This window comes from Condylura cristata, unplaced genomic scaffold, assembly GCF_000260355.1.
Source record: "Condylura cristata isolate star-nosed mole 26May11 unplaced genomic scaffold, ConCri1.0 scaffold00025, whole genome shotgun sequence".
Lineage (NCBI taxonomy): Eukaryota > Metazoa > Chordata > Mammalia > Eulipotyphla > Talpidae > Condylura > Condylura cristata.
Window position 1 is genome coordinate 10,866,881 of NW_004567126.1, and position 23,291 is coordinate 10,890,171.

The 23,291-nt window shown below is 41.1% G+C and overlaps 1 protein-coding gene across 1 annotated transcript in view; it reads left to right on the forward strand.

Moving 5' to 3' along the window:
- Positions 1-618: 618 nt before the first annotated feature.
- PRDM10 (PR domain containing 10) overlaps positions 619-23,291 on the forward strand; it is an 82,638-nt gene continuing 59,965 nt past the window's right edge. Inside the window, exon 1 of the mRNA XM_004688775.2 lies at positions 619-693. The gene's annotated coding sequence lies outside the window, so the exon portion shown is untranslated. The remainder of the gene's footprint in view (positions 694-23,291) is intronic.

A 23,291-nucleotide genomic window follows, 5' to 3' on the forward strand; every position in this document is an offset into this window, starting at 1 on the left:
CTGCGGATGCAGTAGGTGCCGCAGGCGGCTCAGCGGAGCCCTCCGCAGGTAGGCCGTCTCAGGTGCAAAACGGCCTATGGTCCCACCACATCCCCAGGCGTAACTTCTCTAGACACAGAGATCTCTGATGTGTATGTGGCTGGCTCTGAACCCCGAGTAGCCGACGCTCTCTAACTCCGGCACCAAGGTTAAGGTGGACAACTGCCCGCCTCGCGTGCAAAGCTGGCTAAACCCTGAACACGAAGAGTCGACTTTCCTGATTGGCTTGGAATACAAACGCAGGCGACCGCCGCCTGAGACCGGCTTTTTGATTGGCTTTTAAACGAACAGCAGAGCACGAAATAAAGAGGTCTTCAGTCATTGGGCCATTGTGGGAGTCTCCTTTTGGCTTCTCGGCCGACTGAATAAGCATCTCAGGATCTTCGTCATGACTCTTAAATCTGGGCCTGTCAGTTCGCCCCAGCGTTACTCGTCTCTAGGCAGGGCATGGGGTTTACAGGGTTCAGCCAATCATCTATCGTCGAGATCAGGTTGCCAGGCAGATTATGCTAACGAGGCCCCGCCTTTTATGCTGCTCCCACTCTGCGGCGGGAAGAACCACCTGGAGGTGGCGGGGGGGTTTGATTTCCATCACCCCTAGGGAGAGAGGATCGGGGACCCGCTGATCTTCCAGCTCCCCTCACCCAACGTCGTGTAAGTACCTAAAGGATTAAGGGAACCGGATAAGCCAGCGTCCAGAGTATCCCATCGACTGGGAGGGTGTTTCGTCTTTGCTTAGTCCCACCCAAAATGGCGCCGAGCTCTTTCCGCGTTTCAGAGCCCGGCCGGGGCCAACCGACCGCGGACCCGGGTGGGGGGGGGGGGAGAAATTGATGGTGGTAGTGGGGGGGAGAAATCCCGGCGGCACCGCCCGATGGTACAGTCCAGCCGGGGCTGGGACGAGGCACCTCTCTCGGGGTGGGGGGTCAAACCATCTGCACCTTCTAAGGGGAAAGGGGCAAAATCCCCTAAAGGAGCCCCTCCTGGCCCTGCGCTCAGCGATGGCTTCGGCGCCTCCTCGCCCCTGCCTTCCCCGCGCGCAGCCTTCTCCCTGCGACCCCCGAGTGGCTCGCACGCTCCGCGGGCCGCGCGCACCTCTCCTCCCCTGCCCGCGTTGGTTGGGCCGGGACGGCAGTTGGGCGCCCTGCGCGCTCCTGCAGCGGCGGTTGGGCGGACGCTCGGGGTGCGGCGGGTGCTCGGGGTGCGGCGGGCCGTCTCCGCCTGCCGGGCTCCGGGGCCGGCGCGGGGGTGGCGCGGTGGCCGGGCGGGCAGCGGGCGCGCGTGATGGAGGGCTCCTTGGGTTGGGGCGTCCTGCTTTGTCTTGTGAGGCCGCGCCACCCACTTGCCACTGATTGCTGCTCCCACCCCACCCCCCATTTCTAAGTTGGCGTCGCCAGGCCTGGGAGCTGCGCCTGGAGGGATGCGGGGATGGCATGTGTGGGCCAGATTTGGTAAACTAGCCCCGGGTGGGCCGGGCGGAGCACGAGGTCATCCTGCTCTTGGTGTGGAGTGCAAAGGCCCGAGCAGGTCTTGGGGGAGCAGGTTGATGGTGTGTAGTTTCCAGCTGATCAGCAGCTTTCATTAAGTATCTTCCAGTCTCTGGTCAAGTATTAGGTGCTCTTCTAAGAGTGGCAGTTGAATTTTGTGTGTGCGTGTTTAGCCTTGCAGGGTGGATTTGTTGGATTTCAGTCAAATTTCAAGCAATGTATGTGTCGCTTCTGCACAAGGAAGGCTGGTTTTGGTGCTGTCATCGAGGATTAAAAGTGTTGAGACCCAGCCAGCCAGCCTTGTATCTAATTCTTCGCCTTCACCTCTTTAAATCCTACCCAGGGCATCACTCCTCTCCCCTCAAAGTTCTTCTAACTCAACGATACTTACCATTATTAAAAGCAAAATCACTCGTGACTGTTGTGTGGCCTCTTTTTCTGATCCGTTCCCTTTATTATCACTCCATCTTTTGCTGTAAACTTTTTGAAGGCTGAAGGTGTATTTTCTTTTCTCTGCCACTCCACTCACAGCTCGCCAACAGCTTCTACATTGATGGATCTTACTGGTATGTTGTTGCTCTAGAATTGAGAAAACAAGTGTTTGTTAGTTTTGCTTTTAATGAGGATTAGATGGGGCTAAGCTGTGTTTGAAACGATATTGGTTCAATTGGGTGTTTCTGAAAGTAACTTTTACAGCTTACAATATTAAGATAAATTGAGGTGAAGCTGACATAAAAGAAACCCCTTAAGTGTGAACTGTTCAGTAGAGGTTAGCACATCTACCTTTTTAAATTTTGGACCAAGACATTCCCTGCATTTACTTCCACAAATAACTGGTGATATCCCATAATCATTTATACCTGGAGCACCCTTTCTTGATTATGCTCTGGTGATCAAACTGCTGTTTTACCAAGTACAGTCACCTTCTGCTATTTGATTAAATTACTTTATAGTGAGTCCTTCCTATTGAAATAAATCACCTATGATTTAATATTCACATTACTGTTGCCATGTGGGTGGGGCATTTGTTGGTGGGACATTTCAGTAACTCTTAATGAGCCAATCATGGCATATTTATTGGTATGACAATCTTGTTACATGGGTTCACTTATCTTTATTTTCTTCTGTATACAGGAGCTGGGATGTAGGCCAGAGGTGGTGGGGTTGAGAGACAGGTGGGGAGTAGAACACGTAGAGGTACTGAAACACACTGCTGAGAAAGCCGCAGGTGAGACTGGAGAGATCTGCACAATGTGGGTCTGCTCTGGGGTCTGGGATCACACTCCTACTGCAGATAGCTTCATAGTGCTGAGACTTAATCTCTTGGGTCACCAGGGACCACCCCACTTTTAGTGAAGTATAGAAATGTTTTTTCAGTCTATCTTTTAATAGAAGTGGTGATTGTTGATTTGCATAAAAATATGGTAAGTTGTAACTAGGATCTTTAAGAGCATGATAAAAAGAAATTTTAATTGGAACACTTTAAAACATGGTAATGATATAGAAGTTAGCAAATTGATACAGAATTTGGTTTCCCTTTCACTCTATTAGCAAACACTGAGTGAATTTGAAATAACCTTTTCCAATTTTTAATCTTTTAATGTCAATAAAGGCTAAATTTAGCATATTTTGTTGTTTTATTGTATAAATCACAGTCCTATAGAAGCTTAACTATGTGCCAGAAGTTTCAAATTATGCAGTCTTAGGATGATTTTCACAGTATCTGTGTATTATTGGGTTCACACAACAATATATTTTCATCACTAAACCTCACATCTGTAGAAGGTATTAGTATTCAAAGCATGATTTACGCGAAACCAGTTTGTTTTCTAACATTTTAGATCATGTTCCACCAATTAGTGTGTAAGCTTACTTTACATGTGAATAGGATTATATTTTATAGGTAATGCCAAATCCCTGTCTCTGAAGGGTCCTGAATGCTTTTAGGTCTTAAATGTAATAGCATAACAATTCAATATAACCCTAAAATGATTGACACTGCCTCAATTGCCACATATTTAAATTTCTTTTTTCTTATAGTTCATCAATAATACATGACTACTGTAGAAAACACAGAAAATATGAAAACTATATAAAAAGTAAAAATTAGCTAGGTGATTGCAATTTCCTTTTAAAGTCTTATCATTGGCTTCCTATTGTCCATAACTGAGAATTTGAAGTTGTTCAGATTGTGCAAACACCTTGAAGTAGGTTCTTTTTGGATAACTTTGAAATAGGGAATGGGGGAATGGTGTGAGGAAAATGGAGGAGGGGAGAGGGCATTCTGGATAATCCCAAACCACCATTAAAACCTGACTAGTTAAAATGTGGTGAAAACAGTCATTGTAAAATCATTTCTTTAAGAAGCCCAAACAGATTGCTCAAAGATAGGCTGAAATAATCTATTGTGGTTTGATAGTCATTTCTGACTTGGCTTCTCCTTTATTTCAACGGTAGACTATGAGAGCAAAAGGCTTGCTTTCTTTACTTACACCCTTCACTTTCAAGGTTTGACCCTGTGGATTCCCTGTGATTGGAATCCACAGCCTCTTTCCTGCTGTGATCTTCAGAAGTGCTGTCCCCAGGCCTACGCTGTTCCATACAGTCACCAGCAGCCACGGAGCACATGGAAGATGACTGGTGCTGTGGTGTGAAATACATGCCAGATTTTGAGATTTAGTGTGGAAAATAGCTCAAGTTCTTCAACACTAAATAATTGTTGAGAACTTGTTTAATGTACTAGGTTAAGGGAACTATTACTCCAATTGGTTTAACTTGTTTTTGCTTTTTTAAAATGTGGCTGTTCAAAGATTTAAAATTATGTGCGCGACTTGTATAGTGTTTCTGCTGAACAGTGTTGCTTAGACTTAGCCCAATAGGGATGGGGTATGCCAAGTAACATTGAATATTATCTTTTAGTGTCTATAGCTGCAACTAATAGATGCTGCTAATGTGTAGATAAATCTGATATTTTTAGTTTGTATGTCGCTCTTGAATAGCACTCATACTTTTCTTGAAGAATACCTTAATCTTAAAACCACTTCCAGATAATTGAGCTAACTGTTATGGGATTGATATAGTCAATTAATCATTTAAACTTAAAATAATAAGATAACATCTGTTGAGCATTTAATCCATTAACAGAAAAGTTGAGCTAAGGATAACAGCTAAAATTTTCCTAAAGTTGGTTTGCCTCTTGCTCACTGATTTTATAATATACCATCTTTTTCAGAGATGTAAGAACTGTTTCTGGAAGATACTTGAGATTGATAAAGTCAAGCTCACATATATTATTTTTTTCTCCTGAGCATTAAGAACAGGCCACAAGAGTTTGATTTTAAGTGTGGAACACTGGACCAATTCATGGGACAACTGTTTAAATGCAGTAGGGAATCCTGCCTTTGGGGAGAAGATAAATCATTATTCTTTATACCTGCATTTGAAAACGTTTAGTTCTGCCCTAACTTAACCTTTGCAGATGTAGTTCCCTATGTTACCTGTGTGGTGTAGCATCTGACCTGTGGGCTCTGGCTGGGGCAAAGGAAGCTAGAATCATAGGTCAGCTCTGTTTGCTGGCTGTAATCTTGGGTCCATTACTGAGCTTCCACAAGTCTTAGTTTCTTTATCAAATTACTGGTTTCTTAATTATTAATGGGGATAATAATAGTGCCAGTTTTATAAAGTCTGAGAATGTTTGTGATCACTTACTACGGTAGTACAAAAGGCTCAGTACAACAGTACTGGCTCACCAAGGACTAAATCACTACTTGCCAATTTTGGACAATCTGCTTTAGTCAAGCTGCTCCTCCCACTGTCCTTATGATATTCTAGGTTCCCTTCATTTTTTTTTTTTTCAGGTTTCTCTCTACCTATCCGTAGGCCTTCCCCACTAAAATCCCATTTATCCTTTTGAGCAGCGGCTGGTCAGCTTCTTTTTATAAAGAACCAGATAGTAAATATTTTGGCCTTGTCTGTTTTAGTACTCATCCCTGCCCTGTGGTTGAAGGCATGACTGTGTTTCAATTAAACTTTTTTATGGATCCTGCAATTTGAAGGAATTTAGATTTCATATGCCACGAAATCTCTTTTGTTTAGTCTTTTTAATCAGTAGAACATGTGGAAACCCATTCTTAGCTCCTAGGCCATATGGAGGAGGTGCCGTGCTGCCCGGGGGCTGCAGCGTGCCAGCCCCTGCATACTGCAAGCTGGCTACACACGCCTGTTTGAGGCCCTGTGACCATCCTTCTGGAAATCTGATCCTCTTTGTTCCCAATGTCCAATGTTTTTTTTTTTTAAATAATAATTTCTGTTATTCTTTGTAAGAATAGTAATGTTTATTGGGTGCTTAATTTGTTTTGTATTCCAGTTGTTTGTTTTTATTATGTTACTTCCTAAACACAATGTAAGTTTCTGAAAGCTATGACTGTTCCTTAGCATCCTCATTTTTGAATGCAGAACACAAATACCTTTTAGTTACTGGATGCTACAATGTTTGGAGGAATCAAGAAGTGAATGCAACTACAGATGCTGAAAGTGATTTCTGAAAATTCCCTCAATTTTCTTCAAAATTCGTATTTTCACATGCAATTCCTACTATTTTCTTAGCATTGCTTAAAGATTGGGGGTTACTTGTAGTTTTGCCACAAACCATGATTGCAGGCACCCTTAGGCTCATGTACTTCTTAGAACAAAATATAATTGCTTTGCCTATTTACTGCTTTGTGTTTGATTAACTTGTAAAGCACCCCTCTAAAACATCTGTTTACATTTAATCCTTAAGGTAGGAGTTACAGTATTGTCACTCCTTTGTAAGTGAGAAAGAAAAAGACCCCGGTTTAGTGGCTTATGGCAGAGTGGTAGGGGCTAAGGCTAGAGGCAAGGTGTCTGGGTTCTCAACCCCAGGCAACCATGTGCATACACAGCAAGCCCCTGCTCTCCACTGGGATGCAACCCAAGACCCCCAGCAGATACCTGAAATTAGGCAGTACCTAACCCTCCTATTGTTTTTTCTCACAGTAAACGTTTAAGAACCAGTAGTAACAGGTTAATTAAAATACTGCAATAAAGGTTATGTGAATGTGGTCTTTCTCAAAATATGTTACTGTATATTATTTTTGGAACTTGGTTGACAGTGGATAGCTGAAACAGCAGAAAGCAAAATTGTCTATCAGTGTTTCCTGATCATCGTTTTTTAGTTTCCTGATCATCCTTTATTTTTCTTTATTCTTTTGAAAGTGATGAATTGAAATAATTCTGCATTAATTTTTTTACTTTAATCTTGGGGTTACATTTGCTCTTCCATATGTGCACATGTTCTACTCTCCTTCCACTCTCCAAATTAACCCTGCCAATACCTCCATCTGCCTCCCTCCCCCATTTAAGTGTTTCATAATCTCATAAATCTAAGGATTTTCAACTGATAGATGTTTGGGATACTAGTTTATATGACATTCAAGTTCTCTCAAGTATGCTACATCTCTCAAAGTGGTGAGATGTGACATACCTATAAAACAATTCTAGACTTGAAACTAAATTCATTTGCAGTAATTATGCTTTGATAAATTTTGTTGCATGAAAATATAAGAATGCTTATATTCAAGTTGATATATTCTTACCTCAAACTGCATGTCTCAAAAAAAAATTACCTTTTCAGACATCATTTAAAGAGTTGTATCAAATGCTGAATGCTTTAAACATCTGTGATGGGCCCTCCCTGGTGGTGCAGGGGCTTGAGCACTGCACTGCAAAGCTAAGCCAAGCGGTGGCCGCTTCAGTGCGAGTTCGATCCCCGCCCTGGAGGTGACCACATGGCGCAGCAGACCCCTCGCCCACTGCTCCCCTCAGCAGTGTACTTCGTCAGTCTACTTGTTCTGTTCCCAGTGTTTCTGGTGAATCCTCTCACTACCCCTGCACCTTTGGCCTGTGCCCCATTTCTGTACGCATAAATAAATAAAAATCTAAAAAAAATTATAAAAATAATCATCAGTGATGTTTGTCAGTTACTTCTCATTAAAACTAAAAAAAAAAATCTTTTCAGACTCATGTTTTTTCCAACAGTTATAAACTATAGCAAATATTTTAAGCCTAACAAAAGGTGTGTACTGCCTTTACGTAAAAAGTTCTGTATGAGTGACTTGAAGTAAAAACTAAATAAATGGAGAGACACAGTGGTTCAAGTGTTGCAAGATTTGATATTGTGAAGTGTCATTTCTTTAAAAACTGACTTATAAATGTAACTAGTAAATTAAAAAACAAAGTTTGATTCTAAGTTTTTTTGCCAAAGTCCCACAGAAGGCAAGATACTCTTGAAAAAGAAGTTGGGAAAACTCTTTTAGAGATCAAAAAGAGCCTTGGTAGTTAAGACAGTATGATATTAGCACCAGACTGAGAGATCAATAGGAAACCACACAGAGTTCAGAAACAGTTTCTCACAGATTCAAACAATTGATTTATGCAGTAGGAGACATGGCAGTTAAAGGACAAACCAGAAGGCTTTTAGAAGTTAACATAGAACAATGTATAGAAAATGTTTATTTGTATATTTTTAAAAACATTTTATTTTTGTATAAAAGAACAGGGTATAGGCCAGAGGTATGGGGGCCGGGGTGTTGAGAGGATTCACCAGAGACAGTGGGGGAGCAGAGCAGGCGGATCTACTGAAGTACACTGCTTGAGGGGAGCAGGGACTAGACAGGAGAAGTCTGCTGCACCCTGTGGGTCAGCTCCCTGGCAGGGGGTTGAATTGCAGAGGTTTGATTTTAGGGCATTGCAGTGGGGGTAGGTTGTTCTTGAGGCTGGGCTTTTGTTGAGGGGGGGCTGTCTAGGTGATAGCTCTGAAACCAACCCCTAGGCCACTAGGGAGGCCCTGAGAATTTTTTTTTTTTTTAATTATCTCAGTTAGTAGAATTACAGGTGTAAGTCTTGAACAGACACTTCTGGAAGGGAGAAATCTCAGTATGAAAAGGTGTCCAGCCTTGTGAGTGATCAAGGAAATGCTCACTACATCTACAGGGCCTTTTCACCATACACCTAGATTGAAGTTGTGATATCAGAGCCTGAGGATGTTGAGCATTGGGAACATTCATACATGGTTGGTAAGAATGTAAATTTGTATGACTATTTTGGGAAGCTGTTTGTCATTATGTAGATATTCAAAGATTATGCATACACTAATAAAGCCATATAGAGAAAAGTATACACATGAGAAAATTGGAAAAAATATATGGAGTCATTTATTTTTCTGATACGAATTGATTGAATTAAGATTTGAGGGATGCTATGTTCTGTTCTGTAAATGTAGGTAATTTTGGGGTGTATGGTGAGTGATAATCGTATTTTTCTTCTCCCTGCTGAATATTCTAATAAAATCTTTCACCGAATTGTTCTTCAGTTCCTAAAACAATGCTGGGCACAGACTAGGCATTTAATAAATATTTTGTGTTTTTCAAAATTGTAAAATTTTGCGAAATTATATGAAAATTTGGATTTTTATATTGGGTCCCCTTCACTATGGTTTTGTCATCTATGGACTCACTTGCTCAACTAAGTTTGTTTGTGATTAAATAACAACCTCTCCTGGTTCCTTTGAGATCAGTCCTAACCTAGCGATTGCATCATCTGGTGGGAGGTGGGAGAGAGAGCTTCAGGTCAGATCCCTGCTTGGAGCTTTGCCCCTGAGGAAAGCTGTAACAGTAGAGAAGGGGAAGGAAGTTCAAGGTCTGCAGGAAAAAGGGACTGAGTTCAAGTGCTACTGGCAGTGCTGTGACCTTGGACAGTAAACTTTTAATTCTAGGCAGGAGTAATTGAAAATAGAGTGTTCAAAGAACATCTCAGTATGCCAGGCACGCCAGGCATGCCAGGCACGTGATCGGTGCTTATGCAGCAGTGGCTATACTTGTTACTTGTACACTAATTGTTTACTTCAGGAACATTGAGCTTCCATACAACATGTCCATATTCCAAGATGGGCTATGATTATGATGATTTTTAAAAAACTGAAGATACTCTGGATTTTGATTTTGGGTCACATTCCTTCATCCTATTTGCAAATGAATCCAGCATGGTGCAGGCAATAGCTGATAGTGTTTGCAAAGAGGTAGATTGAGATCTCCAAATAGGAACATGGTGCAGCTATTTAAATTGATACATTGTTGTTGTTGTTGTTTTAGTGGAATATATCCCTTAAGAGGTAACTCTTGCTAGAGTTAAGATTTATTCCCAAGCCAATTGTTTGATAGTGAAAATATATTAAGATGTCTTTCATTCAGAAAAAACTTTTGCAGACAAGATGCCTTCATTATCTAATACTTGTGGTCAAGGCAATAAAATAGCTATAAATGTTTGCATGGTTTGAACTTAAAAGATACTGTTATACTATACTGTAACATACATTATCCCTTTTTATTTTCATAAGGAGCCTTCCAGTTAGGTAAAGTTATTTTCCAGTTGCCAGGATAAAGAACTTCTACTGCTTTCACCTTACAGTATTTTCCTATTATTCTGTTCTGAAGAGAGACTGAGGAAGCTAGGACCTCTCCTAGCTGAGTCCAGGCATTGGGTACTTGTCGTCCATTGTAGCTTCATTAAGATGGAGGAGGCTGAAGTTTGATAGATTATAGGTCTGAATTGTATGCCAATAGAATAGGCATTTTATGGCCCTCCCCAGCGGGTTAAAACACAGCACTAAGAAGCTCAAGCCACTTCTGCATGAGTTCGATCCCTGCCCCGGAGGAGACCACATGGCGTGGCAGACCTCTCCTGACCTGCCTGCTGCTCCCCTCAGCAATGTACTTCTCAGTCAACCTGTTCTGCTCCCCACTCTGTCTCTGTTGAATCCTGTCACCCTCCGCATTTCTGGCCTGTACCCCAGTTCTGTATGAATAAAATAAATAAATCTTTAAAAAGAATAGACATTTTATAAAGGCAGTAACTGGGCTCACCATCTTGCTAATTTACTGCTGCTGCTGCTTTTTTTCCCCCCCATGCTGTGTTTCACTTTTGACTTTGCAAACAAGGGACTGAAGTTGAGCAATGAGAATTTGAAAATGTATGACAAGTGAGGCCTGCACAAACCTGTTCACAGGGAGAGTGAACTAGTTGTAAAGGGAACACTTCAAACCACTATCAGTTTGCTTCTTAGAAAAATAAAATACTGTTTATTTACCATTGTGCTAAAATGTCTTGATTCAATCTTTGTTTCTGTGGTTGAAAGGTAGTTACACTGTTTTCTATTGTATTAAGTACATAGTGTTAAGTTATAAAAAATAATTTCCTGCAAGTAATTTTAATAAATTCTTCCCCCTCCCCCCAACACATTTGCATTTGAGGAAGCAGCTCAGAGTTTAAGGTTCAGCGTCTTTTTATTTGGCATTTTACCCTGACAACTTGGATTTGTGATTGCCTAGTCATAGTTACCACTCATAACAATCTGAAATAGAGGCTTCCAGGACCCAGAAGATCCACCTTTAAGTCTCCTACTTAGTTACTGCACTTGCTAATTCAACAAAAGCGCTTGAGATCTGCAGGCCAGGTAGCTCTCCGCATGCAGGTGTGTCAGGCCCACAAATGGTGCATGTACTGCTGCCATTTGTCTTGTGGCCATGCTATTGTTCACAGCAGGGCCAGAGGGAATCTTCTCGGAGCTTTGTAAATCCATCACCAACAACCATGGGTTTTCAGGCTTCTTTAGTGAGTCATGTATATCCATCTTGCAGTCTTACATAAATTCATATTTACATACAAAGTTCATTCAAATAAGTGTATGGCACAGACTTACTTGTCATGTGACACAGGCATTTTGGAAAATCAAGTGCCCTTGATTGGCAAGGAAAACTACCGAAATTAATGACCATCTACCTTCTCAGAAGTCTAAGCCATAAACCCCACACATATTAGAGAAGCTAATAAGTTGCATATGCTGGAGAAAGGTATAAGGAAGGATTCTCGCCAAGTTTTTGTTTAACAGAAAAAATTTAGGTGTTGACTTTGATCTCTGAACATCTGTGTATGAGTTAACATCTTTTAATATCACTACCTCAGAGTTGGAGAGTGCAGAGTGCCAAGCTTGTCCACTGTTTGGTGAACCCGGGGTCTGGACTCACTACAATTAGCCCCATACTTCTTGAATGGTTTCCCAGAGCATTACTGTTGGGTTGAGATGTTTTCTTTCCTTGTTTGGAAAGACTTAGCCAGATCTGGCTGACATCAGAGTCACCTGGAGATGTTTATAAACAAAATTCCTGTACTTCCTTTCTGTCTCTTGCAGTTGACTGAATCAAAATGGTTAGGGGGCTGAGACTCTGGAGTTTCTCTTCAACTAGTTTTCTAGAGATTTTGGTAAGATCAGTGTATGAACTTTGGGAATTATTTGTTTAACTTTCACTTGGTGTCTTTTGTGGGTCCATTCTAACCACTATTTGAAGCTTTTCTCTCTCATAGTTAATTAGTGCCCACACATGACCCCCAATTTCTTTTTTGTGGGACTTTCTCAAGATGTTTTAGTTAGAAGTGACCTTCACCAGCAAATATTATATATTCTCCCTCTATGTATATTATATACATGTGTTGTATATCTATAAATATGGATATACATAGGTGTAGATATATGTGTACATATATAGTTAAAGGTTTATTTTAAGATTACTTCCCAGGTCTGCTTCAATTTAAATGCCCACTTTCTTTTTCTTTTTAAAATACAACTTTATTGAGATATAATTCAGTTAGGATAGTCTTCTGTAATCTGTAAAATGACTTTAATATATTCACAGAATTATGCAACTGGTGTCACAGTGAATTTTAGACTATTTTCCTAACTCAAATGAAACTCCATACCCTTAGTCATCAACCCTAATTCCCCATTTCACTTCAGTCCCTAAGTGACCACTAATCTATTTTCTCTATTGATTTACCTATTCTGCATATTTAATTAAAACAATTTTTTTTATATTTTAAAAGGGCAGGTTTATTAGGAAAGGAGAAAGAAAAAAAAAGACACCTGCTTAGACTCAGGTGGGCAGAGAATTGCTGCTGCTGTTTTGCAAAGGGAAAATGTTTGTGAAAAGAAACACCTGCATAATCACAGCCAGGTAGGTAGGAGAGCTGCCTATTCTACCTATTTTATATACATGGAATCATTCAATGTGTTAGTAACTTCTTTCACTTAGCAGAACAGAGTTGTCAAGTTTTATTCTTTTTAAAATTGATTTGTGATTCTTATTATCACATGATTTCAAAGGTGTATGGCTGATACTCTGTCATGAGTTAACAAATCAGCATTACAAAACACAAAGTTATATAAGTATATGTAGTTTTGCATAAATTTAAAAGATAATCCCGAATTATATCTTAGTATTGACAAGCACAGTTTGGTATCAGTATATCTTCTCATGCTGAATTTTAAAAGCATCTGACCTATATAAAGCATCATCTGTAAGAGGTGAGAAATTAAATATTCCATTAATCACACTAAAATGCCTCTCATTGTGTAACAGGCGACATTTTAAATACAGGAATTTTAATTAAATTGACCAAAAGGACAAAAGGATATGAGCAGCTCATCTTCAGCCTTGCCTTAACCACACCTTGAAGCACAGGTGAGTCAGGCCAACCTGGAAGCGCAGGGGTTAAAGACAGCATGGATTAATCTGTCATCAGCTCACTGACTCTTGAGTTCAATACCTGCCAGAGATCTAGCCCATAGAGTGCAGCAGACCACTTCTGTCTTACCTGCTGCTCCCCTCAGCAGTGTATTTCAGTACATCTGCCTGTTCTGCTCCCCACTGTGTCTCTGGTGAATCCTCTCACATCCTCCCTGCACTTCTGGCCTACATCCCAGTTCTTTTTTACAAAAAAAAAAGAAAGAAAGAAACACAGGTGAGACTGTGAAGAGGTTTTCTCAGCACTGAAATATACTGAACCAGACTAACTATCAAAATTTAAATAACAGATCAGGGCCCTCCCTGGTGGTGAAATGGGTTAAAGCACAGTACTATAACGCTATGGTAGCTGCTGCAGTACAAGTTTCACCAGTGACTAAGGAGGTGACCACATGGCACAGCAGACCTCTCCTGACCTGCGTTGCTCCCCTTAGCAGTGTACTTTGTGGATCTGCCTGTTCTGCTCCCCACTCTGTTTCTGGGGCATCCTTTCACCCCCCCCACACACCTATGACCTATACCCCAGTTCTATATGCATAAATAAATCTATGGGGAAAAAAAAAGCAGATCATATCCATTTAACCATAAGCCAAACTTCTTAAAAATCAGGACCGTTCAACAAATATTTTAAAATTTATTAAAATAATATTATTAAAGATTATTTATGCATTTAAGATCTGGGGTGTAGGCCAGAGATGGGGGTTTGAGAGGATTCACCAGAGACAAGAGTGAGGAGCAGAACAGATGGATCTATTGAAATATACTTGGGTAGCACTGAGGCTTTAACCCTTGCACCACCAGGGAGGCCCTCTATCTACCATTCATGAGCTGAATTCTGGTGTACAAGTTTAATTTAAATATGGTATGCACAAAAGTTTTGAGCCATTTCTGCTTTGTAAAAAATAAAGGCAGTGCCCCCTATTACTCATTAGTAGCTTTCTGAGATAAACTATCAATTTAGCCCGTTCTGACTGGTTGTCAGCTCTGTATTTAACATGAGGGATGCACTTCTGGATTCTCCAGATACTGCATCATTCTCTCCGCTCCCCATGGGGAGGCCTCTGTTCTCGTTGGCATCTGTGTAAGAGAACCCAATGCTGGGCTCTCCTCCCACACACACCATGAAGAACTGACCCGGTCTTATACTTGCCTGCCTTCCCCGTGGATGGCACTGGTCACACTTATGTTCAAAATCTTCTTGCCCTTGCGGACATTGCCTATTTTTAATTTATCTTTTTGTTGTGCACCACACAAAGGTTATTGCATGCAAGCTAGTTGGTTCATTCTTATAGATGTCTAAATATTTCATTTTTTTTTGTTTTTTCCTCCACCAATACTCCAATTTATATATAGGTCATGTTTTATTTACCTATTTATCAGCTTATGGGCATTTTAGTTGTTTCTACTTTATAGCTATTATGACTAAAGCTGCTGTGAGCATCCAGGGATATGTTTTGATGTGGACTTATGTTTTTCTTTCCCTAGGGCTTGTATTACCTTGATGATAAACTGCTGGGTCATTTGGTAACTCTATGTTTAGCCTTTTGAAGAATTACCAGGCTGGTTTCCACAGCGTCTGTGCCATTTTACATTCTCTTCAGCAGCATGTGAAGTGCCAGTCTTGTTCATTCTCACCAACACTTTCTGTTCTCTGTTGCAATACCAGATTTATGAATGAAATTGAAAAGATTAGAATATACGACAAAAATGAGCATCAGAGAAACTAGAATATCATCAACAAAGGCACTTTTGCATTCTTTGTTCAAATGACATACATAAAAGCTGTTGTCTAGCTTATGTTTGGAGCTCTCCAAACAGCAAAAGGTACAGAATTGTAATTGGAGGCACAAAAGCTGTGTCCAACTGTTATTCTGAAGCTACAATATAATGTATGTTTTCTTAGCTGGAAAATCTTCACCATTAGTGGAGAGTTTACAATCTGCATGATTTGAAATCGAGGATTTTCTGCTTATACAACAGCAGATAAAGAACTGGGGGTGCTTATTCCCTTCAATCCTAGGGATTAACATGATTTTGAGTGTGTATTAATAATAAATTAATAACCACACTAATGAGCATTTTCAAGTGCTTTCTATGTGCTAGGAATAGTGTTTTGTTGATTTCATAGATTCACCTTATTGTTTCATCTATACCTCAGTAAACAGACTGTTGTTAATTGTTATGGTTTTATAGATGGGGATTAAGGCACAAGGAGACATTCGTCCCCAGTCATGTAGTGAGTAGATGGTGGCTGAAGGGTCTGAGTACAGTTCATCTTGCTGTACAGTGCTGTTGTTTCTCATCCAAATTTATGCTGCTGTACTAGGTGGAGGTGAGAGAAGAGGAAGTTTGGTGAGTGGCAGGCTGTCTGAAGGTCACGTCCAGGCACCTTTACATAAGGATTTATCCAGGGCATGGTGCATGAGGACATGTGCTTCTGTGTGGTTTCCCACAGTCCTCTGTGGCCAGCATGAACCTCTGCCCATTCCACTAGCTGAACAGGTTGGAGTCCTTAGGGGACAACTCTGAAGATGCCAGCTTGAGTCTGCTTTTTAACTACTGCGACCACGACTCCTGTATCCTAATGGGGAAGGTGGTACCTGGACTAATCTTACAGTGTGGACGTGACACAAGTTGTAGAGATGAAAACATCAGAGACTGTATCATGCATTATGATAATGTACCCAAAGTTATAAAAATCATACTTCTCAAAGAATTTCCTTTCTTACCACATTGGCTTATAGTGTACTCTGCCTTTGCAAGGACTGATTGGATTTGGATTTTGTGTAACTTGGAAGCAGCTGAGTTCTGTGTGCTTTCTGTGTGTGGTTGGTATGAATTTAGGTTCCCTCAAATGATTCTGGTTTGCTAGTTTATAGTACCAGATAATGTCACATATATTTTGCTTTTCCCCCATAGTGTATTTTCCGAGCTCATTAAAGTTCAGTTGTAAACACTGATATGTACACTTAGTTTATTAAATGTGGAAGAAGTGGTGTAATACCCTTTTTAATGGTGATTTTTTATTTTGAGTGCATACAAAGAGATTTTTAAATAACAAATATTCTCCTAAGGCCAACAGGATATATTCAGTACCTTCATTCAGAAACAGTGTCTGCCCTGACAGGTGGTTCTTGGTGCTAAGAGTCCACATTACCTAAGCAGCTGAGAGTGCTGCCACATAGTTGCATGGGGAAGGCAGACACTGTAGACATATATACATCCTTTCATGGACCATAAATACTGCAGAGCATTAAAGAAGAGTAATAAAAGGGTGAGCAGAAAAGGGCCACCGGGGCAGTACCCTGACCCTGAGATCTGAAAGAGGAGGCGGTGGGCATTGGAGCACCCTGCAGGCAGAGCTACTGCAAAGTCCTGGCTGGCTGGGGCCCCAGGCTTTGCAAAGCTGGGAGAGAGGAGGAGGGCAGGGGAGAGCCATCAAGTGAGGGTGTGAAGGATTGCTGGGGAGATGGGAAGAAACCAGGTGTGTTAGGAAAGCAGGAGAGTCTTAAGGAGGGTGTGAGTGTGCAGAGAAGTCAAGTGAGATGAGAACCGGTGCACTTGGCAGGAGACCTTTAGCAGTGCCCTCACGGGGTGGTGGTGGGGATGGAAGCCCAACTTGGGGGGCGGGGGCAGGCAAGGAGGGCACTGGAGGCAAGGATGTGGAGATGGACCGTGGATGACGCTGTGTTATTTTGTTGTGTGTGACCACAGGCAGACAGGTCCTGTGGTTGGTGTACAGGAGAGTTGGTCCAGGGAAGGTTTAGCTTAATATAAGCATTTTGTGAAAATACAATATATATTTAGCAGAGTAGACCTTTTTTAAATTTTAATAAAGGTAGGTAATGCTGTGTGTATTTGCTGATGAGAATGTTCCTACAGGGTGGGAGGAGAAAGTGACCAGGGAACCAGAGGACAGGCCCCGGGGGAGCCGGAGTTGGGAGGTGGCCTTTGGTAGGGCTGGGGGCCTTTCCACTCCCGTAACCCAGATAAAAGGAATATTTAACACATTTAATTTCAAAGTTAAGGGAGTTACACTTTAACGGCAGCACAATGTTTTTAGATACTGCCTTCTTTTTCTAAAGCTTTCTCATGGCTTATGTGCTCCTTGATAAAGAAATGACTTAGTCATTATTCTGGTTGTAGCTAGATCACACATTATCATATCACATATGCCACATGACAGCTTTTTTCTTACTACCATCTCCCCAGGAAAAACAACAAGCACACACACACATAAGGTAAAGGGGAACTGTTTCTCTCAGACTCACACTCTAGAGATTTCCCTCATTTTCCTACTAAGGCTGCCAGGTCTCAGGAGACAGATGGTGGAGAGGGAGGGGATGCTTACTGACATAAATGCAGCTTACTGCACCTCCATTTTCTGATTCTTGGGGTGGGCGTGGCAGCTGGGAAACCAGTCAGAAGGGGGCTCCTATAGCTGCCAAGCTTGGAACAGGCTCTGGGCTGGGGAGATGAACTGTCATAGCGGGAGGACGGTGAAGGCTCAGAATTGTGGCAAGAAGTGAGCCTCAAGTCCAGCCCTGGTTTTTCCCTTCGAGGATTTTGCTAAATAGTGCTGTTCAAAAGGCCAAAAAGGTAGACAAAAAGCAACTGAATAGGAGAGATGTTTTGATTGTCTCATGTTGCTGGGAAAACTGGAATTTGTTCTCCCCTCACCCACAAGAGGCTCCGTAGGGTACACCTCAAATCTCTATTGTGGCTCTAGAAGGCCAGACCTTGCCACAGTCCCAGTCTTAATCGGTTCACAGAGATGGCACCTCGGCCTGGAGTCTGCTGGGTGGGACTGGGGAGCCTGCCCCTCGCAGCCTGCTCAGATCAGCCAGTTGTGGAGGGACAAGTTGGCTTTCTTGGGAGAGGAGGCCTTGAGGCTTTCAGGCACTGCTGGTGTTTTTTTCTGGATCCCCAGGTCTCTGCTTTGTGAACGTCCTTCAAGTCAGATGCTAATGATATGTGGACTTTTCTGCAGACATCTTTCAGTCTGCTGCTTTGAGGTTTCCACCAAAAATCTTTTGAGAGTAGAACAGAAGACTCCTGATAAATTTCCTTGTTTGAAATTGCCTTCACATTTCACCAGCCAACCAGCTTATACTGTGTGAAGAGGAAAATGCAAACAACAAGGTTGATCATTCTTCAGAACTTACACTGAGAGTTGCTTCCTTTTGAACGCCTCAAGGATTTTAATGTAGAATTATCAGACCAAGACCCTCAGCAAGTTTCTCAGCCTGGGGTTTCCTTTGTTTTGAGTGAGTGGTTAAGAGTTTTCCCTGAATGATTTTTTTTTTCCCCTGAATGATTTGATGGGGTCTAATGCATTGTTAACAAACTATGGACTGAGATGAGAGGGTCAGTCTTTGTTTTTGGTGATACCTGAGAAAAACTCTTACCTGAACTAGGGTGAAAAAGCCCACATTTCTTAGTTGACCTGAAAGATTCTAAGACAGGGAGAAGAGCATGCTGCATCTGGATAAAAGCACCTTCCTCCAAATAAGAAAGCCTTTAACTTGGTAGTCTCAGAAACTCAGGTACACAAGAAAAGTAGAAGAGATTTCTATTTTTGGTGTGAAGGTTTCTGCATTGGAAGTAGAAGGTCAAGGAGCAGTTATATATGGAGAGGGAAAAGAAGGCCAAGGTCACCGGTCAGACCTCTTTGATATGCTGTGTCCTTGTTTGCATCCGGGGTCCTGTTTATAATCTCTTTTAAAAAATTTTTGATCTTAGTTCACTTCTCTTCTGTTTATATTATATTGTCCTTGATGAGGGGCAGAAACAAATTAGGAAAATTTCTGTAGACTATATTCTGTAATAGTTTTTAGACTGTAATGGATAGTTCTGTCCCAGTATATAAAGCATGGCTTACTTTTAAATATATCTGCCCTCATCTGCTCACTTACTCAGTTTCTGAGTTTTTTTCCTGGAGTTTTTTCCCAGTGGCATAAAATTGTATTGGAGGAATTTTTCTGTAATCTTGAGTGTCTCACTGCTTTCTTGTTAGTGTTCATAACACAGTTAAATGTGGGTGATGCCAGTAGAAATACCTGAAGACCCCATTATTATAGTTTCATTCTGTATCTTTACTATCAGGCACCTTTGTTTATATGGAAGTATTCTGATCCACAGCAGCCTAACTAAAAGCATTTTTTATCTAGAAAGTGTTACAGGACAGGGAGAACCCCAAACCTTGCTCATTCTAAATAGGTTCTGCCATCTGCCGCATCAAGACAAAACATGTAAGACCTTTAATGGGAAAGAACTTTCATGCAACTAGCACGCAATAAAGAAAAGACAAAGAATATAGGTTCCAAATCCAGCACCCTAAGTTACCCATCCCCTTGTGGAAAAATGCCCAGCCAACCAAAGTAGGGCCACTGAGGCCCAAAAGTCTGCCACAAGTCTAAGATACCTTCCCCCTCTCCTGGGATCCACCCTGTTACAAAACTAGTCGATGACTTACTATTTTTTAAAAATTTGCTGAAAACTTCAATGAAAGTCTGGCTCCCCTGTAGACTTACTGTCTCAGAAACTTTTGGTTCTTCCGGCATATTTCTCCTAAAATGGAGTTCATTTTGCTTCCAAGTAGAGTTAAAAAGTTATATTGTAGCCCTATTACCCTGGCATACCTCCTAGGCTTCAGTATAGTAGTTCTTCGGTAAGAGAGCGACACCCAGCCTCGACAAACCCAGAGACCTGGGGCAGACCAACCAGCCCCCTGACTGTGACGCGTTCTGCCCCCTCTCTCTGAAGTCATTTTCTCCTCTGTAAAATGTGAGAACAGTAGCATGGTAGCCTCCCACAGGGGTGAGGTGACAGCAAGTGGATAGGGCACTCAGAACATCTTCCAAGACCAGGTACAAGTATCTTCTTACTTTTAAATACTGCTCGTTCCCATTTTTCCTTGATGTTAACAATTTGTTGTGATATTTTAAAATTAAGAAACTTAGGTAATGGTTTACTTGGGCTTCCCTTTCTCAGAAAGAATGGGAGTTTGCTCTGAAATTTGTTTTTGGCCACTTCTGCTGTCAGTTCTTATTCATCCTGTAGAACTAAGTCCAGTTTTTTCTTTTATTCTGAACTATAAAACTGCTTCCCCCAATCGATTAAATTAAAATCTCTACTTGTCATTGCAAATGACAACGTATTTTCTTTGTTTGACCATAGCCTTTTATTTCCAGTCTACTTGGCTTAATTTTATAGTTCTCTAATTTAATACATATTTCAGTCATATCATTAGAACTAGCTGTTCAGAGCAGAACATACATTTATTTTGTCTTATGTTTTCTGAAATGTGAGGGTAGATTTTAAACAGCTTCATCGGGGTTTCTTGGATACTAAATTTAGCTAAACAAGGTGGTGTCAGGTGCCTAGAGCCGTGTCTAGCCTATGATAGAGTCTCATGCATTAGCTGCCTGCGTGTCCTGTTCCTGTGACTGGTCCCTGTCATGCTGTCTCTCTGTTCCTGCCCAAGGGCACAGTGCCAGACTCAGAGGGTTGTGGCTGATAGTAGGTTCTCCAGTGGCTAATGGGATAGGGAGTGTCCTAACCCTTGCATTAAAAATTCCAAGGTGCTTCTGGGTATTTACTCAAACAATATGAAAACAGTAATTCTGAAGGATCTGTGCACTCCCCATTTTCATTGCAGCATTATTCATATTAGCCAAAGAAAAGAAACAACCCAAGTGCCTGATCACAGGTGACAAGATGTGGCACATGTATGCAAGGATTCAGTTCAATTCAATTCTTCACAGCCATAAAGCAAAGATGAAACCTTGCCTTTTGTGACAACATGGGTGGACTTTAAGGGATTATGCTAAGTGAAATAAATCTTCAGGAAGAAAGACAAATACTGTGGGATTGCCTAGCTGGTAGAATATAGAGAAGACAAACACAACCACAAGGTCCACCCAAAAATAACCAGTTTAAAGTATACAGTGAATTGAGTATTCACAATGTTGTAATCATCACCAAATATTCATTTCCAGAACATTTTCATCCCTAATGATATATTCATTAAACAATACCTCCGACCTGGGCCCTGGTCACCTCTACTTTTTGTCTCTCTGAATTGGATTAGTCTAGGTGCTCATATTAGTGGAGTCACACATTTGTACTTTACTTCACTTACTATGTTATCTTCAAGGCCTATCCATTTGGTAGGATTTGTTAGCATTTCCTTCCTTTATGTGGCTGAGTAATATTTCACTGTATGGATATACCACAGTGTGTTTATCTACTCCTCTCTTGATGGCACCTGGAGTGTTTTTTCAGCTCTGTGTTCTGTGTCCTTTGTCAGATCCCACTTCTTATAAAAAGGTCGCTGTACTTAAGCAGTCAGAGGAAGTGGGGACCAAAGAAATGTCCCTTTCCGACCTCTGCCTGTAACTGTTGGGTTTATTTTACCTCAGGAAATCTTTCTTAGGAATAAATCTTTTAGATTGTTCATTTTCACTCCTGTTCCTACCTGCTAGCACAGGACAGTTGGATTCATTTTGCTTATTTAGTTCTTTTTTTTAAGACTTCCTCACCCCTTTGGCTTATCCTCTTGTTCTTCCACATCATCTCCTTCCAGCTTTACTTTCTCATCTAGGATACTGTCTACTTCTGTTTCTTCATTGCTTTCTTCCCTGCTCACCTTTCACATTCTGCTCTCTTTTTGCCCTAGATAGTTTCTTCTTGGTCTACCATTTTCAGTTAGTGATTCAGAAACCACAAGTACTCATTATTTACGTGTTAAATGAAAGAAGTAATGATTATCTTACACTATATTTGTAATTTTATAAGTACCACTATTTAAAAACTTGTTGAATCTTAGTTACAGAGCTGAAAAGCACTTTGAGGATTATTTTAGAATTGCCTTCATATGTTTAGTGTTTTCTTTTTAGCATTGGTTAATTACTGACATTATAGTAAGGTGGTTTTGCTTCAATTACATTATTAATTTTTTACTATTCTGGCACTCAAAATTATAGTGAATATAACCTAACTTTAAAGGAAATACACAGAATAGTCATCAATCAATTTAAATTCAGCACTTGGAATTTAATCTGTATATATAAGTTGCATTTTGTTTTATACCCTTCCAATCTTGGAAGGCTCTAGGTTGGTGCTTCTTTGTTTTCCTGAGATACTGGCCTTCATTCCTTTCTGAGGAGATTAACTTAATTAGTTGTTTTTGATTCCGAGACCTGGAACATTTGCATATAGTGTTAGTATCTATTGCTTCATATTTACCACTTTTTATTTTTATAGGCTGCCTAATTTGGGTTCCTATATCAAACTTTTCTTGGATATATAGTTTTTATTTGGAGGTTTTATAATCTCATATAACTTAGCTTTAAGATTTTCAAAGTGGGTATTTTGTAGTGAACTTACTTATTTTAGATAAAAAGAAAAAGCAAACACTGTTTTCTTATCAGGGAAGGCATATTTATTTTTAGAACAAACAAAAAAATCCTTGCCCTGAGCTGAGTGGCCTTTCATGCAGTTTTATGTTCAACTTACCAGCTATAAAATCTCATTTGCTCATAAGTGTAGGGCTTGGCTTTTTTTTTTTAAGGCTTTATTTATTTATTTTTGTGTAGAAGAACTAGGGTACAGGCCAGAGGTGTGGTTGGTGAGAGGATTCACCAGAGACAGAGAGGGGAGCAGAACAGGCAGACTGACAAAGTACACTGCTGAGGGTAGCAGCGGGTGGGTCAGGAGAGGTCTGCCACGCCATGTGGGTCAGCTCCCTGGCTGGGGATTGAACTCATGCTGCAGTGTCTTCAGAGAGCTTCATAATGCAGTGCTTTAACCCATTGCACCACCAGGGAGAGCACCCAGGGTTGCCCTTTTTCAAAAACAAATGTTTTATTTTAGTTTTTGAAAAGATTTATTTATGCATACAAGAGCTGGAGTGTAGGCCAGCAGTGTAGGTGTTGGAGGGTGAGAGGATTCATCAGAGACAGATTGGGGAGCAGAACTGACAAATTCATTGGAATACACACATGAGGGGAACAGCTGGCCAGATAGATAGGAAAGGTCTGTTGTGCCATGTGCATCAAACTGGACCCTGGGATCAAAATCATTCTGCAGTGGCTGCCTATAGCTTCAT